The 16,104-nt window shown below is 45.1% G+C and overlaps 1 protein-coding gene and 1 pseudogene across 11 annotated transcripts in view; one reads left to right on the forward strand and one right to left on the reverse strand.

Moving 5' to 3' along the window:
- Window positions 1–16,104, reverse strand: part of TOM1L2 (target of myb1 like 2 membrane trafficking protein) — a 145,519-nt gene that overhangs the window by 119,773 nt on the left and 9,642 nt on the right. The window lies entirely within an intron of this gene.
- Window positions 604–1,381, forward strand: LOC118649360 (annotated as a pseudogene).

The following is a 16,104-nucleotide window of genomic DNA, read 5'->3' on the forward strand; positions in this document are numbered from 1 at the left end:
GGCACGGTCCAGGGTGGCGAGAAGCTACGAGAGCACTCCCCCAGGAGTGAGCTGTGGACCACCGGGGTGGCCTCAGTGACCAGGGAAGTGTTAGTAACAATGGGTCAGTTCTCCTGAGATTCCTGTTCTTCCAACACTTCGAATGTTCCCTATTCTAACAAGGGCTGGGCCTCAGCTAGGGCCCTTGGGAAGACAAAAGGATTCAGCTAGAATAACCTAGTTCTGATTTCTCTGCACTTATCATTTTTATGTTACTCTGGATGAATGCTAAGTGAAACTGGTTTTCAATTTATAATAGTGATAAAGGCCCTTTACAAGTAAATTTGCCCAAGTAAAAAAAGTGAGTCGATATAAATAAAATATTTTATAAGTAACAGCACAGATGGCTCAGAGATACTTCAAAGTCATGAAGGTGGTGACCCATCCCACACGAGGTCAGCCCAGCCAGGTCAACCCTCACCATGCTGGTCAAAGGCGGCATCAAGTGCATGATGCCTGCTCTGCAGCTCACGGCACCTTCCGCTTGCAGGGATGCAGTCCTTGCCATTTGACTATGGCTCCAATTTGAATCTCAGACCAAGCGCTTCTTAAGCAAGAAAATAATCCATCATTGCAGCTTATACACAGGAGTTTATATTCTGATTGGAGCTGGTGCCCTCATGACACTGGTGGATTTCCTGGGCTGCTGTGAGGATGTACAGGAGTCCCAGTGCATGCTGGGATTGTCTTCTTCTTGCTGATATTTGCCTTTGAAATAGCTGCGGCCATCTGGGGATATTCCCACAAAGATGCGGTGACTAAGGAACTCCAGGATTTTACACGAACACCTACCTCAAGCTGAAAGCCAAGGACAAGTCCCAGAGGGGAATGCTAAAAACCATCCACTATACGTTGAATTGCTGTGGTGTGACTGGGAGAGTGAAACAATTCATGTTGGACTTCTGCCTCCAAAAGGATATACTCTCAAGCATCTCAGTGAAGTTCTGCCCTGAGGCCATCAAACAGGTCTTCCAGGACAAACTCCACATCCTTGGTGTGGTGCATGAGGGTTGCCATGGTGATGATTTGGGCATGATCTGCAGTATGATCCTGTGCTGTGCTATCCCCAGGAACCGAGAGGTGGTCTGCATCAGCTTGTATTCCTGAGCAGGAAAGTTTACCCCTGGAGATTGTTGGTTATTTCCTCGGGGTTTTATTTTTGTTTTGTTTTTTTTCCTTTTTGCAACTAACTTTAATATTCATTCTGTATTTCTAAACAAAAAAAGTTATCTTCTTAATGATTCATCCAGTATTGATAGTTGAGAGATTAGGGGATTTGGTTTATAATTTTTGGTTGCTTTTAGTTCTTACTAGTATGTTAAGCAGAAATGCTACAATGAAAGGTACTATATTTGCTAGACTCTAGACAAGATATTGTACATAAAGAGAATTTTTTTGTCTTTAGATTTAAAAAGGCTACTCAATTTAAGCAGATTGTAACTTATGTTGAAGATAATTTGAGACATAATAAAAGGTTATTACAGTTTTAAAAATCATGAAGGTAGTCCCCAGGAGTGAATGGAAAGAGCGGTATCTAGAAGCCCAGGCCCCAGCCTCGGTGTGCAGGGAAGGGAAGGGGGAGGAACAGCAGTGTTTTCTTACGGGGGCTCATCTTCACCTCCCTGGGGAGGCTCTCTGGGGCGGCATCTCGGGGATCTTCTGGAACCAACCTCTGAGCAGCTGCAGTGGCTTTAATGTGGGGGAAACCTGGGGCCAAGCCTTGGCTCTGCCACTTCCTCCCCGGCATGTAAATAACTGCCCACTGTGAACCAGAGAAAACCCGGCTGCTCTCGGTGGCCGCACGGGGAGTGAGCAGAAGCCTCCACAAACGGCAGTCCCTCTGCACTTCTCCCTTCCAGCTCTGCCAGAGAACTGCCTCTGACACCCAGTCTCTGGGCATGTTCATCAGCTCATTCTGACGCTAATTAGAAGATGTACAAGACTCCTGTTTCTGTTTATATCACTGGGTTAGAGCCAGGATGGAGACGCTGTGGATTCTCAAGGCTAAGTCACGCAGTAACATGCAGAGAATGTGAATATGAGCATCAAAGGTTACTACCCTGGAGCAGCAATAGAGAGATGTGGTTCCCTCCCAGCTGGCAGGCAGACGGGGAAAAGTAACGAGACACTGATACCAGGTGTACCGGTTAACAATGCGGATTTTTTTCAATAGATGGAGTTACACATATGTTGATATATATGCAATTTGACATGTATGCTATTTTGTTGTATTGACAGCAAGCTTCAAAACTTCATATGTCAAGTTTTCTGAAGGTGTTAACATCATAGATATTTTTTCCGCTTAAAAATTTCGTGCCAAAAAAAAGAGCATTTGCGGGAAGTTTTAATTCATTACTTTATTTTGAAGAAAAGTGCTGCTGAAAGTTATCGTATACTTCGGGAAGCTTATGGTGAACATGCTCCATCTCAAGATACCTGTGAACACTGGTTTAAATGCTTTAAAAGTGGTATGTTGATGTGCAAGACAAAGAACATCCAGGTCAACTGAAAAAGTTTGAAGACCAATTACAAGCATTATTGGATGAAGATGCGTGTCAAACTCTAAAACAACTTGCAGAAAGATTAAACGTTGCTCAGCAAACAATTTCCAATCATTTACAAGCAATGGGAAACATTTTAAAGGAAGGGAAATGGGTGCCACATCAACTGAACGAAAGACAAATAGAAAACCGAAAAGTCATCAGTAAAATATTGCTTCAACGGCATGAAAGAAAGTCTTTTTTGCATCAAATTGTGACTGGCGATGAAAAGAGGATTTATTTTGAGAATCCCAAATGCACAAAATCATGGGTTGATCCAGGTCAACCATCAACATGGACTGCAAGGCCAAATTGCTTTGGAAAGAATATAATGCTCTGCATTTGGTGGGATCAGGAAGGTGTGGTGTATTATGAGCTTGTAAAACCAGGTGAAACTGTTAATACTGATCGCTACCGACAACAAATAATCAATTTGAACCACGCTTTGATCATGAAACAGCCAGAATGGGCCAGAAGACACGGCAAAGTAATTTTGCTTCATGATGACGCACCATCACACACTTCAAAACCAGTTAAAGACACATTAAAAGATCTTTCCTGGGAAGTATTAACCCACCCGCCGTATTCACCAGACCTTGCTCCTTCAGATGACCACTTGTTCTGATCGATGGCACACGCACTTTCTGAGCAGCACTTCAAAATGTACAAAGAAGTGGAAAATTGGGTCTCTGAATGGTTTGCCTCAAAACAAGAAAAGTTCTATTGGGACGGTATCCACAAATTACCTGAAAAATGGGGGAAATGTGTAGCTAGCGATGGACATTACTTTGAATAAAGCACTTTTGATGTTTCTCTTGAAATTATTGTGTTTTCTTTTATTAAAAAATCCGCATTATTAACCGGTACACCTGGTATATTTCATATGAAAGGCAACCAGGAAATGGTGACCAAAGGAGTTCTTAGGGGAAAAGCTTTCAACGAGAAAAGTAAAGGTCCTTGGTTGGCCGGGACACAGGAGCAACTCTACAGCTCCGCCCGTGGCATGTCCACTCTGCATTTCTACAGGAGGCTGCTCAGGAAGGAAGGTAGCCAGAGGCAGTGAGCTTACTCCACAGTCTCAGAGCCAGTTATCCATGGGGGAGCGTGGGCCACCGACAACCAAATGCCTTTCCCTCCTCAGAGTGCAAAAATATAAAGCTATCTCGCACTGATGGAGGTGCAGGGGAAACAGCTACTCTTGGGATCTGTTACTGAGAATCTGGGTGGGACCCCTTTTGGAAGGCAGTTTGGCAGTCTCTATAAAAGTTTTACTTCTAGGATTCTACACCATAGAAATATATACATGTACAAACATATGTTGCCATAGCATCTATATATATAAAAGCCTAAGTGACTGGCCGACCAGCCGGTAGCTATGACACACACTAACCACCAGGGGGCAGATGCTCAACACAGGAGATGCCAAGTGACAGCAACTTTGCAGAGTGCCCTCTCGCACTCCAGGACCCCCTGGAGGATGTCAGACTGCCAGTTTTGGCCCGATCCCCACTGGCCAGGCCGAGGGATCCCACCTGCCGGAGGGACCCTGCTCACTCCACAGAGGCCCTCAAGCCCTGGCGCCACCCCAGGTGTGGCCGGCCAGGGAGGGACCACGGGAGGTTGGCTCCAGGGTGTGTCGGCCCGTCTTGCCCAGTCCCACCCCGCCAGCCACCTTCTAATTAATTTCCTTTTAATGTGCATGAATCCGTGCACCGAGCCTCTAGCTTATAAAGGCAGACAAAACAAACAAACAAACAAAACACACACACACAACACTGCCTCCCAGTAAGAGAAAGGCTGTATAATTGTATATGCACTCTATGGAATGTGAGGTGGGCTGAAATACACTGCCATGGAAGACCACTAAAATACACAATGGCATGACAAAGTGAGTTGTAAAGTAAAACCCACAGTAGGATCCCAGTACACAAAAGGAACTTCATGGAACCAGGACCACATACTAAGCAGCTGCTGGGGATAACTCTGGGGAGCCAACAGGGGTGGAAAGTGGGAACTGGTGCTTTATACAAAATGCTAGAGACCTGGTGCACGAGATTTGTGCACTCAGGGGGGTCCCTCAGCCTGGCCTGTGCCCTCTTGAAGCCTGGGAGCCCTCAAGGGATGTCCAACTGACGGCTTAGGGGAGCGGGCTAAGCTGGCAGTCAGGCATCCTTAGCACGGCTGCAGAGGCAGAAGAGGCTCCCGCTACTGCTGCTGTGCTCGCCAGCCGTGAGCCTGGTTTCTGGGCTTCTGGCTGAGCAGCACTGCCCCTGTGGGAGCTCACTGACCACCAGAGGGCAGTTCCTGCATTGAGCATCTGCCCCCCAGATGGTCAGTGCGTGTCATAGCGACCAGTTGTTCTGTCGTTCGGTCAATTTGCATATTACCCTTTTATTATATAGGCTACTTCTGTATTGTCTGTTTAAAACAATGTGTATATTTGTTACTTTCACTTTATGTACTTTTTCTTGTCTAATTTTAAAATAAGAAGGGGTATACCCATGAGGGTTGGAATATGACCCTCTATGGGAAAACCCCTCAGCCACCCCAAAGTGCTGCTCCCCTCTCTGCTCACCTATAATAGGGGCGGGAGAGTATGTGCACCTTTCTCAGAGGCAGCTTTCTGACCACAATGGGGCTTTTGGGAGACCATACTCAAAAGGTGGGTACCCTCACATTTAACCGCCCCATCCTGTCCCTTAGTGGAGCTCTGAACCACCTATCACTTCATACCCTTCTCTCTAAGTCTATCAAGTTTTGAAACTGAAGTCCTCTTGGGACATTGTCTCAAATGGGAATATGAGTTTGCTGAAGTTCAATGACAAGCTGAAAGGCTTGTTCCCTCTAACTCTCTTCTCTCTCTTTCTAACCAACTCCTACTCATCCTTCAAAATCAGGTCCTCCCACAGTGCCCTTACAGGTCTCACCCTGGGCACTGAAGTTATGTATTTATCCCTTTCAGTGGATACTCCCTGAGGGTGGTGACTGGCCCTCACACATCCCCAGTACCAATAGGGCAGGCACTCAGAAACCCTGGGGGCTGTCCTGCCTCCCCTCCACCCCCACCGCATCACACTGCCTGACAGTACCCAGGGTGCTGATCTGCCCCCAAGACAGGAGGTGTCTCCTCCTGAGGGACATCTATTCACTATAGGCCAAGATCATGCTACCAGCCCACATGAGGACTCTCATTCTGCTTTGTCACTTAGCCACAGGTGACCACTCAAGTCTGCCGGTTCATCACTGCCTCTAAATCCATAAGGCTAGGTGGCCACTCTCCCTCCCAACAAAGAAGTTATATATAAAAACAACCATATAGTATCCTCTAGTACAGTGGTCGGCAAACTGCGGCTCGGCAAACTGAGGCTCGCGAGCCACATGCGGCTCTTTGGCCCCTTGAGTGTGGCTCTTCCACAAAATACCGACTTCTGCACATGGGCCACGAAGTTTCAATCACACTGTATATGCACGCCTGCACCTGGTATTTTGTGGAAGAGACACCCTCAAGGGGTGAAAGAGCCGCATGTGGCTCGCGAGCCACAGTTTGCCGACCACGGCTCTAGTAAATATAAAATGCTAAAAAATAAACATATTCCCCATGATACTGATGCTCTGCCTTCCTCCAGATACACATCCTTCACTTAGGTTCTAAACAATCCTGAATCTAGATGGTTGCTTAATAACATGCTCCTAAAAAGCATGCAACCACCTCATACCCATTAGGATGGCCACAATCAATAAAGCAGAGTTGGCAACACTGTGGAAAAACTGGGACCCTATGAACTGTTGGTGGGCAGGTAAAGTGGTGCAGCCACTACGGAAAAGAAGTGCCCTGCAGGGGGAACAAGATGAGCACAAGCGAGGAGAGAGCAGAAATGGAAGAGGGTGTGCAGAGCTCTGTTAGAGTAGACCGGAAATGGAAGAGCGTGTGCAGAGTTCTTTAAGAGGATAGACAGGAAATGGAAGAGCGTGTGCAGAGCTCTTTAAAGGATAGACAGGAAATGGAAGAGTGTGTGCAGAGCTCTTTAAAAGGGTACACAGGAAATGGAAGAGTGTGTGCAGAGCTCTTTAAGAGGATAGACAGGAAATGGAAGAGCGTGTGCAGAGCTCTTTAAAGGATAGACAGGAAATGGAAGAGTGTGTGCAGAGCTCTTTAAAGGATAGACAGGAAATGGAAGAGCGTGTGCAGAGCTCTGTTAGAGTAGACCGGAAATGGAAGAGCGTGTGCAGAGCTCTTTAAGAGGATAGACAGGAAATGGAAGAGCGTGTGCAGAGCTCTTTAAAGGATAGACAGGAAATGGAAGAGTGTGTGCAGAGCTCTTTAAAGGATAGACAGGAAATGGAAGAGCGTGTGCAGAGCTCTGTTAGGGTAGACAGGAAATGGAAGAGCGTGTGCAGAGTTCTTTAAGAGGATAGACAGGAAATGGAAGAGCGTGTGCAGAGCTCTTTAAAGGATAGACAGGAAATGGAAGAGCGTGTGCAGAGCTCTGTTAGAGTAGACCGGAAATGGAAGAGTGTGTGCAGAGTTCTTTAAAAGGGTACACAGGAAATGGAAGAGTGTGTGCAGAGTTCTTTAAAAGGGTACACAGGAAATGGAAGAGTGTGTGCAGAGTTCTTTAAAAGGGTACACAGGAAATGGAAGAGTGTGTGCAGAGTTCTTTAAAAGGGTACACAGGAAATGGAAGAGTGTGTGCAGAGTTCTTTAAAAGGGTACACAGGAAATGGAAGAGCGTGTGCAGAGCTCTTTAAAAGGGTACACAGGAAATGGAAGAGCGTGTGCAGAGCTCTTTAAAAGGGTACACAGGAAATGGAAGAGCGTGTGCAGAGTTCTTTAAAAGGGTACACAGGAAATGGAAGAGTGTGTGCAGAGTTCTTTAAAAGGGTACACAGGAAATGGAAGAGCGTGTGCAGAGCTCTTTAAAAGGGTACACAGGAAATGGAAGAGCATGTGCAGAGTTCTTTAAAAGGGTACACAGGAAATGGAAGAGTGTGTGCAGAGTTCTTTAAAAGGGTACACAGGAAATGGAAGAGCGTGTGCAGAGCTCTTTAAAAGGGTACACAGGAAATGGAAGAGCGTGTGCAGAGCTCTTTAAAAGGGTACACAGGAAATGGAAGAGCGTGTGCAGAGCTCTTTAAAAGGGTACACAGGAAATGGAAGAGTGTGTGCAGAGTTCTTTAAAAGGGTACACAGGAAATGGAAGAGTGTGTGCAGAGCTCTTTAAAAGGATAGACAGGAAATGGAAGAGCGTGTGCAGAGTTCTTTAAAAGGGTACACAGGAAATGGAAGAGTGTGCAGAGTTCTTTAAAAGGGTACACAGGAAATGGAAGAGTGTGTGCAGAGCTCTTTAAAAGGATAGACAGGAAATGGAAGAGCGTGTGCAGAGCTCTTTAAAAGGGTACACAGGAAATGGAAGAGAGTGTGCAGAGCTCTTTAAAAGGATAGACAGGAAATGGAAGAGCGTGTGCAGAGCTCTGTTAGGGTAGACAGGAAATGGAAGTGTGTGCAGAGCTCTTTAAGAGGATAGACAGGAAATGGAAGTGTGTGCAGAGCTCTTTAAAAGGATAGACAGGAAATGGAAGTGTGTGTGCAGAGTTCTTTAAGAGGATAGACAGGAAATGGAAGAGTGTGCTGAGTTCTTTAAAAGGATAGACAGGAAATGGAAGAGTGTGTGCAGAGTTCTTTAAGAGGATAGACAGGAAATGGAAGAGTGTGTGCAGAGCTCTTTAAAAGGATAGACAGGAAATGGAAGAGCGTGTGCAGAGCTCTGTTAGGGTAGACAGGAAATGGAAGTGTGTGCAGAGCTCTTTAAAAGGATAGACAGGAAATGGAAGAGCGTGTGCAGAGCTCTGTTAGGGTAGACAGGAAATGGAAGTGTGTGCAGAGCTCTTTAAAAGGATAGACAGGAAATGGAAGTGTGTGCAGAGCTCTTTAAAAGGATAGACAGGAAATGGAAGAGTGTGCAGAGTTCTTTAAAAGGGTACACAGGAAATGGAAGAGTGTGTGCAGAGCTCTTTAAAAGGATAGACAGGAAATGGAAGAGCGTGTGCAGAGCTCTGTTAGGGTAGACAGGAAATGGAAGTGTGTGCAGAGCTCTTTAAGAGGATAGACAGGAAATGGAAGTGTGTGCAGAGCTCTTTAAAAGGATAGACAGGAAATGGAAGTGTGTGCAGAGCTCTTTAAAAGGATAGACAGGAAATGGAAGTGTGTGCAGAGCTCTTTAAAAGGATAGACAGAAAATGGAAGTGTGTGTGCAGAGCTCTTTAAAGGATAGACAGGAAATGGAAGTGTGTGTGCAGAGTTCTTTAAAAGGATAGACAGGAAATGGAAGTGTGTGTGCAGAGCTCTTTAAAGGATAGACAGGAAATGGAAGAGTGTGTGAGAGCTCTTTAAGAGGACAGACAGGAAATGGAAGTGTGTGTGCAGAGTTCTTTAAAAGGATAGACAGGAAATGGAAGAGTGTGCAGAGTTCTTTAAGAGGATAGACAGGAAATGGAAGAGCGTGTGCAGAGCTCTGTTAGGGTAGACAGGAAATGGAAGTGTGTGAGAGCTCTTTAAGAGGATAGACAGGAAATGGAAGAGTGTGTGAGAGCTCTTTAAGAGGATAGACAGGAAATGGAAGAGTGTGTGAGAGCTCTTTAAAGGATAGACAGGAAATGGAAGTGTGTGTGCAGAGCTCTTTAAAGGATAGACAGGAAATGGAAGTGTGTGTGCAGAGTTCTTTAAAAGGATAGACAGGAAATGGAAGAGCGTGTGCAGAGCTCTGTTAGGGTAGACAGGAAATGGAAGTGTGTGAGAGCTCTTTAAGAGGATAGACAGGAAATGGAAGAGTGTGTGAGAGCTCTTTAAGAGGATAGACAGGAAATGGAAGAGTGTGTGAGAGCTCTTTAAAGGATAGACAGGAAATGGAAGAGTGTGTGCAGAGCTCTTTAAAGGATAGACAGGAAATGGAAGTGTGTGTGCAGAGCTCTTTAAAGGATAGACAGGAAATGGAAGAGCGTGTGCAGAGCTCTGTTAGGGTAGACAGGAAATGGAAGTGTGTGAGAGCTCTTTAAGAGGACAGACAGGAAATGGAAGAGTGTGTGAGAGCTCTTTAAGAGGACAGACAGGAAATGGAAGAGTGTGTGCAGAGCTCTTTAAAAGGATAGACAGGAAATGGAAGAGTGTGCAGAGTTCTTTAAAAGGATAGACAGGAAATGGAAGAGCGTGTGCAGAGCTCTTTAAAGGATAGACAGGAAATGGAAGAGCGTGTGCAGAGCTCTTTAAGAGGACAGACAGGAAATGGAAGAGTGTGCAGAGCTCTTTAAAAGGATAGACAGGAAATGGAAGAGCGTGTGCAGAGCTCTTTAAGAGGACAGACAGGAAATGGAAGAGTGTGTGCAGAGTTCTTTAAAAGGATAGACAGGAAATGGAAGTGTGTGCAGAGTTCTTTAAAAGGATAGACAGGAAATGGAAGAGTGTGCAGAGTTCTTTAAGAGGATAGACAGGAAATGGAAGAGCGTGTGCAGAGCTCTTTAAAGGATAGACAGGAAATGGAAGAGCGTGTGCAGAGCTCTTTAAGAGGACAGACAGGAAATGGAAGAGTGTGTGCAGAGCTCTTTAAAAGGATAGACAGGAAATGGAAGAGCGTGTGCAGAGCTCTTTAAGAGGACAGACAGGAAATGGAAGAGTGTGTGCAGAGTTCTTTAAAAGGATAGACAGGAAATGGAAGTGTGTGCAGAGTTCTTTAAAAGGATAGACAGGAAATGGAAGAGTGTGCAGAGTTCTTTAAGAGGATAGACAGGAAATGGAAGAGCGTGTGCAGAGTTCTTTAAAAGGATAGACAGGAAATGGAAGAGTGTGCAGAGTTCTTTAAGAGGATAGACAGGAAATGGAAGAGTGTGTGCAGAGTTCTTTAAAAGGATAGACAGGAAATGGAAGTGTGTGCAGAGTTCTTTAAAAGGATAGACAGGAAATGGAAGAGTGTGCAGAGTTCTTTAAGAGGATAGACAGGAAATGGAAGAGCGTGTGCAGAGCTCTTTAAAGGATAGACAGGAAATGGAAGAGCGTGTGCAGAGCTCTTTAAGAGGACAGACAGGAAATGGAAGAGTGTGTGCAGAGCTCTTTAAAAGGATAGACAGGAAATGGAAGAGTGTGTGCAGAGCTCTTTAAAAGGATAGACAGGAAATGGAAGAGTGTGTGCAGAGCTCTTTAAGAGGACAGACAGGAAATGGAAGAGTGTGTGCAGAGTTCTTTAAAGGATAGACAGGAAATGGAAGTGTGTGCAGAGTTCTTTAAAAGGATAGACAGGAAATGGAAGTGTGTGCAGAGCTCTTTAAAGGATAGACAGGAAATGGAAGTGTGTGCAGAGCTCTTTAAAGGATAGACAGGAAATGGAAGTGTGTGCAGAGCTCTTTAAAGGATAGACAGGAAATGGAAGAGTGTGTGAGAGCTCTTTAAGAGGACAGACAGGAAATGGAAGAGTGTGTGCAGAGCTCTTTAAAAGGATAGACAGGAAATGGAAGTGTGTGCAGAGCTCTTTAAAGGATAGACAGGAAATGGAAGTGTGTGCAGAGCTCTTTAAAGGACAGACAGGAAATGGAAGTGTGTGCAGAGCTCTTTAAAGGATAGACAGGAAATGGAAGTGTGTGCAGAGCTCTTTTAGGGTAGAAGGAAATGGAAGTGTGTGCAGAGTTCTTTAAAAGGATAGACAGGAAATGGAAGTGTGTGCAGAGCTCTTTAAAGGATAGACAGGAAATGGAAGTGTGTGCAGAGCTCTGTTAGGGTAGACAGGAAATGGAAGAGTGTGTGCAGAGCTCTGTTAGGGTAGACAGGAAATGGAAGTGTGTGCAGAGCTCTGTTAAAGGACAGACGGGAAATGGAAGAGCGTGCAGAGCTCTCTTAGAGTAGACAGGAAAAAGCCCAGCCAGTGAGGCCTTAAAAACCAGGTGACATAACTTGTTTGAAGGAGATGGAGAGTTCTGGAATGTTTGTCTGAAATATTGAGTGGCACAGTGTAGAAAAGGAAGGAGAATGGAAGGAAAGAGACCAATTGAATGGCACCTGCAATAGCCCAGGCAAGACTAGGGGTAAACTAAGTTAGAGGAGGTGAAAACCCAGAAGAGGAAACAAAGGTTAAAGACATTATGAAGAAAAGCAAGCAAACCCCTCCCACTGACACTAAGCTCCACAGCCAAGAGAGGCCACAAAACCTCGGTGCCCAGTCTGGCTCCTCCACCGCCCTGCTCAGCCCCTTTCAGACCTCTCATCCTTTTGCTGTTGCTCCCTGGAGCAATCTGCCTTTATGTTCAAAAGTATTTATGAAATTGAAATGAGTGTATCTCATGGGCACCTTACCAGAAATGTGCCATTTCATGTGACATTTTTGGTGTCAGAGTTCTCTTTCATCTGCTGGTGGATTCAATTTACCCAGTTGACAAGTGAGAAGACTGTGACACCAATCATTATAGAAACAAGCCCAACCTTGATTTCCTAGTCTCTGGAAATCAAACTGTACTGTCCATCATACTCAGCAGACAGTGTGGGGGCCCTGGCAGAGGCCTCACCTCTCAGCACAGCAGCTCGGGGAACCAGCAGGGCCCAATCACATGACCTTTCAAGATGGCAGGTGGCAAAAATAATGTACATGATTTCTCAGGATTAGAGGAAGAAAGCAGAAAACTCTTCAAAGCACTAGAGGGACTCAACACAAAGGAACACATGCATGACTCTACTGAGAATTTCTAGGACAGGTGAAACTAACCGCTGGAGAGTTAGTCAGTGGTTCCCTCTGCAAGACTGATTGGGAGAGGGCATGAGGGAACTTTCTGGGGTGATAGTGAAAATCTATACCTTGATAGGGGTGTAGGTTACAATTGTGGATGCATTTGTCAAAGCTGTAACAATTAAGATTAAACATGTCATTAATTATAATTCAAAAGTAAATTATACCTCAATGAAAAATATTAGTCTATATGAATACATATATGTGTGTATATATGTATATGTATACGTATATAACATATACATATATACACACATACACAAACTGGATGCAAAAGAAAGATTATCTCCTGTGGAAGCTAAAGGCCTTGAGAAAAAGTAAAAGCCACTTGGATCCAGGACTTGAGCTTAAGTGTGGAAATGAATCTGGAGACCCATGAATCTGTTCAATCCATGTTCTTGAAATGAGTAAACAGGTAGAAGGTGACCTACCCAAAGTCATAGAGCAAATTAGCAGCAGAGCGGTGACCAATCCCAGACCTCCCAAGTCCTAGCCTGGGATTAATTTCCCTATCCTGGGTCAGTGCCAGAAAAAGCAGATAAAACAGAAGATCAAAGATTATTTTGTGAATGAATTTCATTTCAATCCTCAAACCTGGAGCTAAATAATCACCTCCACCAAGCCAGGTCTAAAACAGGAGATTAACTTTCAGACAAAAAAAAAAAAGTATTTACTTTCATGAGCCTGAGTCATGAATGGCAGACTTACTACTACTTTGCTTAGTCTCCCTGTCTGTATACAAATACTGTATCCAAATTACTGGCAAGGGCCCGGAGGAAAGTAGAAAGAGGTGGGAGTCATAAGCTGAGTTCTTCCCTAGTTTACCACTGACTCACTGTGGGGCCTTGGCGAGTCGCCTACTGTGACATGGTAAGAAGTACAGGGGGCAGTGAGATCATGCTCCCCAGCATATGTTGCCAGCTTGACTCAAATAAACACTTTTTGAATGAGTGAATGAATACTTGATTTTGTCCTTGAATTCTGGCACACAGCTCCAAAAACCCTTGGAATCTCCACAGTGCTGAGAGTCTTTGCATGTTAACGCAATACCTGGAGGGGTGGGGGGCAGATAGCTTCTGGAGGAGAGGTGGTTGCCAGAAAGAACAGGCATTGCAGGTTTGGGGACTTTCAGCCCACCCCCACTTCCAACCTCCAGGTGGAGAGAGGGGCTGGAGATTGAGCTAGTCACCACTGGCCAATGACTTAATCACACCTACCTAATGGGGTTCTGAGAACTTCCCAGTGGGCGAGCACATGGAGGCGCTGGGAGAATAGCACCGAGAGGCATGGAAACTCTGCGCCCTTCCCCTCAGAACCTGCCCTAGGCATCTCTTCTACGTAGCTGTTCCTGATTTGTATCCTTTATAGAAACCAGTAAATGTAAGTAAAAACTTTTCCTGAGGAGGAGGTCATGGGAACCCCCAATTTATAGCCCGTTGGTCAGAAGTACAGGTGGCAACTGGGGACTTTCCACTGGTGTCTGAAGTGGGGGCAGTCTGTGGGTCTGAGCCCTAAACCTGTAGGGGTCTGGGATAACTCCAGATGGTTAGGTAAGAACTGAATTATAGGACACCTAGTTGGTGTCAGAAAAAACCCACACATTTGGTGTCAGAAGTCTTGTTAGGGTAAAAACAGCACACTCCTGTACCCTCTCTGGGCCTCAGTTTTCTCACCTGTAAAATGAGGGGGTTGAACAAAATGCTGGTCAGGCCCTTTCAACTAGAATTTGGTGATTCTTTGAATTGCCAGTTTTTAAATTTCCACCAGAGTTAATATGAGGGACTCTCGCTCTCTGGAAGCCACTAGCAAATTCCGCTTTCAAACACCAAGCAACATCATTTCTCAGGCCTATTTTGACTAATGACATGCCAGGACTTTGTGTGCTTTCTCCTTTAAGGAGTGCCAAGAAACTCAACAGTGTCCAATGACAGGCCCTGTCCTTGTCCCCAGCTCTCAAAGACTTGCAGCCCGATTCTCTGAGATGAAAGAATCAGTCTCTCTCTATTACACTCCATTTTAAACCAAAACCGCAAACGGAATTTTTGACATGCCTCCCAGACTACAAGGCTTGTGCTTTGTAGCTGGTAGGTAATGTCTTAAAAGCAAGGTGGTCAGCCAGACAACTTAGTATATGTTTAAATGCCCTTTTTTTTCTCCCTCCAACACTATAGTTCCAAAGCAAATCCAAAGAAAAATTAAAAGACATAGTCTTCCATTACCAAGAAGAGCTTCAAGGAGTTGTTGAAAATCAAAGCCATTAACCAAACTCTCGGAAAACTTGCTGAGATGATGAGGACTCCTGTACCCTGAATTACACTAGGAAGACTGTCACTGGGTGAATATTTTTTTAAATATGTTTTTATTGATTTTTTTAGAGAGAAAAAGGGAGAGGGAAAGAGAAGCATCATCAATCAATTGCCTCTTGCACGCCCCCTATTAGGGATCAAGCCCACAACCCAGGCATGTGCCCTGACTGGGAATAGAACCAGTGACTTCTTGGTTTACAGGTTGACGCTCAACCACTGAACCACACCAGCTGGGCTGGGAGAATAATTTTTAATACTAAGGCAGATCTGAATTTGAGACAACTATTACCAGATTTTTAGCCACAAAGTTCATTCAAATATTCATCTGCTCAATTCTACAAATAATTACTGAGCTATCCAGTTTAGTGGTTAAGAGTACTAGCTCTGGAATTTAAGTCCCTACTCTGCTTATTATCCTCAGAACTTGGGGAAGGTACATGCTAAACTTTTAAGCTTCAGTTTCCTACTCTATAAATTTGAGTGATAGTACCTGCCCCACAGAGCTGTTATGGGAGCTACAGGAAATGATGCATGTAAGATACTTAACCTAGTACTTGGTGGGGAGTAATGCTGACTAGTACTATTAGCATCATTATTCATATATTAGACTCCACTGAAAAATAAGGGCATAATATTAAAGGTACAGGAAACTAGGCAAACTGGACTTCATCAAATTAAAAACATCAGAGGACCCAATCAACAGTGTAAAAAGGCAACACACAGAATGGGAGAAAATATTTGCAAATCACATCTACGCTAATAAAAGACAAACATGCAAATTGACCATACCTTTGCTATGCCTTAAGCCAAGCCCACCAGCCAATCAGAGTGATTATGTGCAAATTAACCCAACCAAGATGGCGACTGGCAGCCACGGAGCTGGAGCAAGCAGAAGGCTTGGTTGCCCCAATGATGGAAGAAGCCAAGCTTCCCGCCTGCTGTGGCCCGGCTCTGAACTCCACTCAAAGCAACAAAGTTTCAATTATAGAAGGTAAATAAACCCCAGATACCTGCTTTCAGCCAACCGTGGCCACGGAGCTGGAGCGAGCAGGAGTGGTTTGCCCCTGGCGATGGAGAAAGCCAAGCTTCCCTCCTGCCTGCCCTGGCCAGCTCTGAGCTCCTCTCAAGGCTACAAAGTTTCAATTATAGAAGGTAAATAAATCCCAGAATTTAAAAAAAAGAAAAAGAAAAAAGAAGAGGCTGGGAGCTTCCATGGCTGGGGGGGCTTGGCCAGACTGAAAACGGCCCTCAGCCCCTCACCCAGACTGGCCAGGCACCCCTAAAGGGGGTGTGGCCAGCCTGAAAACAGCCATCAGCCCCTCACCCAGGCTGGCGAGGCACCCCAGCAGGGACCCCCACCCTGATCTGGGACACCCTTCAGGGCAAACCAGCCGGCCCCCACCCATGCACCAGGCTTCTAACATATATAATAAAAGGGTAATATGCAAACTGACCCTA

The sequence above is a fragment of the Myotis myotis genome, unplaced genomic scaffold (genome assembly GCF_014108235.1).
Source record: "Myotis myotis isolate mMyoMyo1 unplaced genomic scaffold, mMyoMyo1.p scaffold_m19_p_29, whole genome shotgun sequence".
Taxonomy (NCBI): domain Eukaryota; kingdom Metazoa; phylum Chordata; class Mammalia; order Chiroptera; family Vespertilionidae; genus Myotis; species Myotis myotis.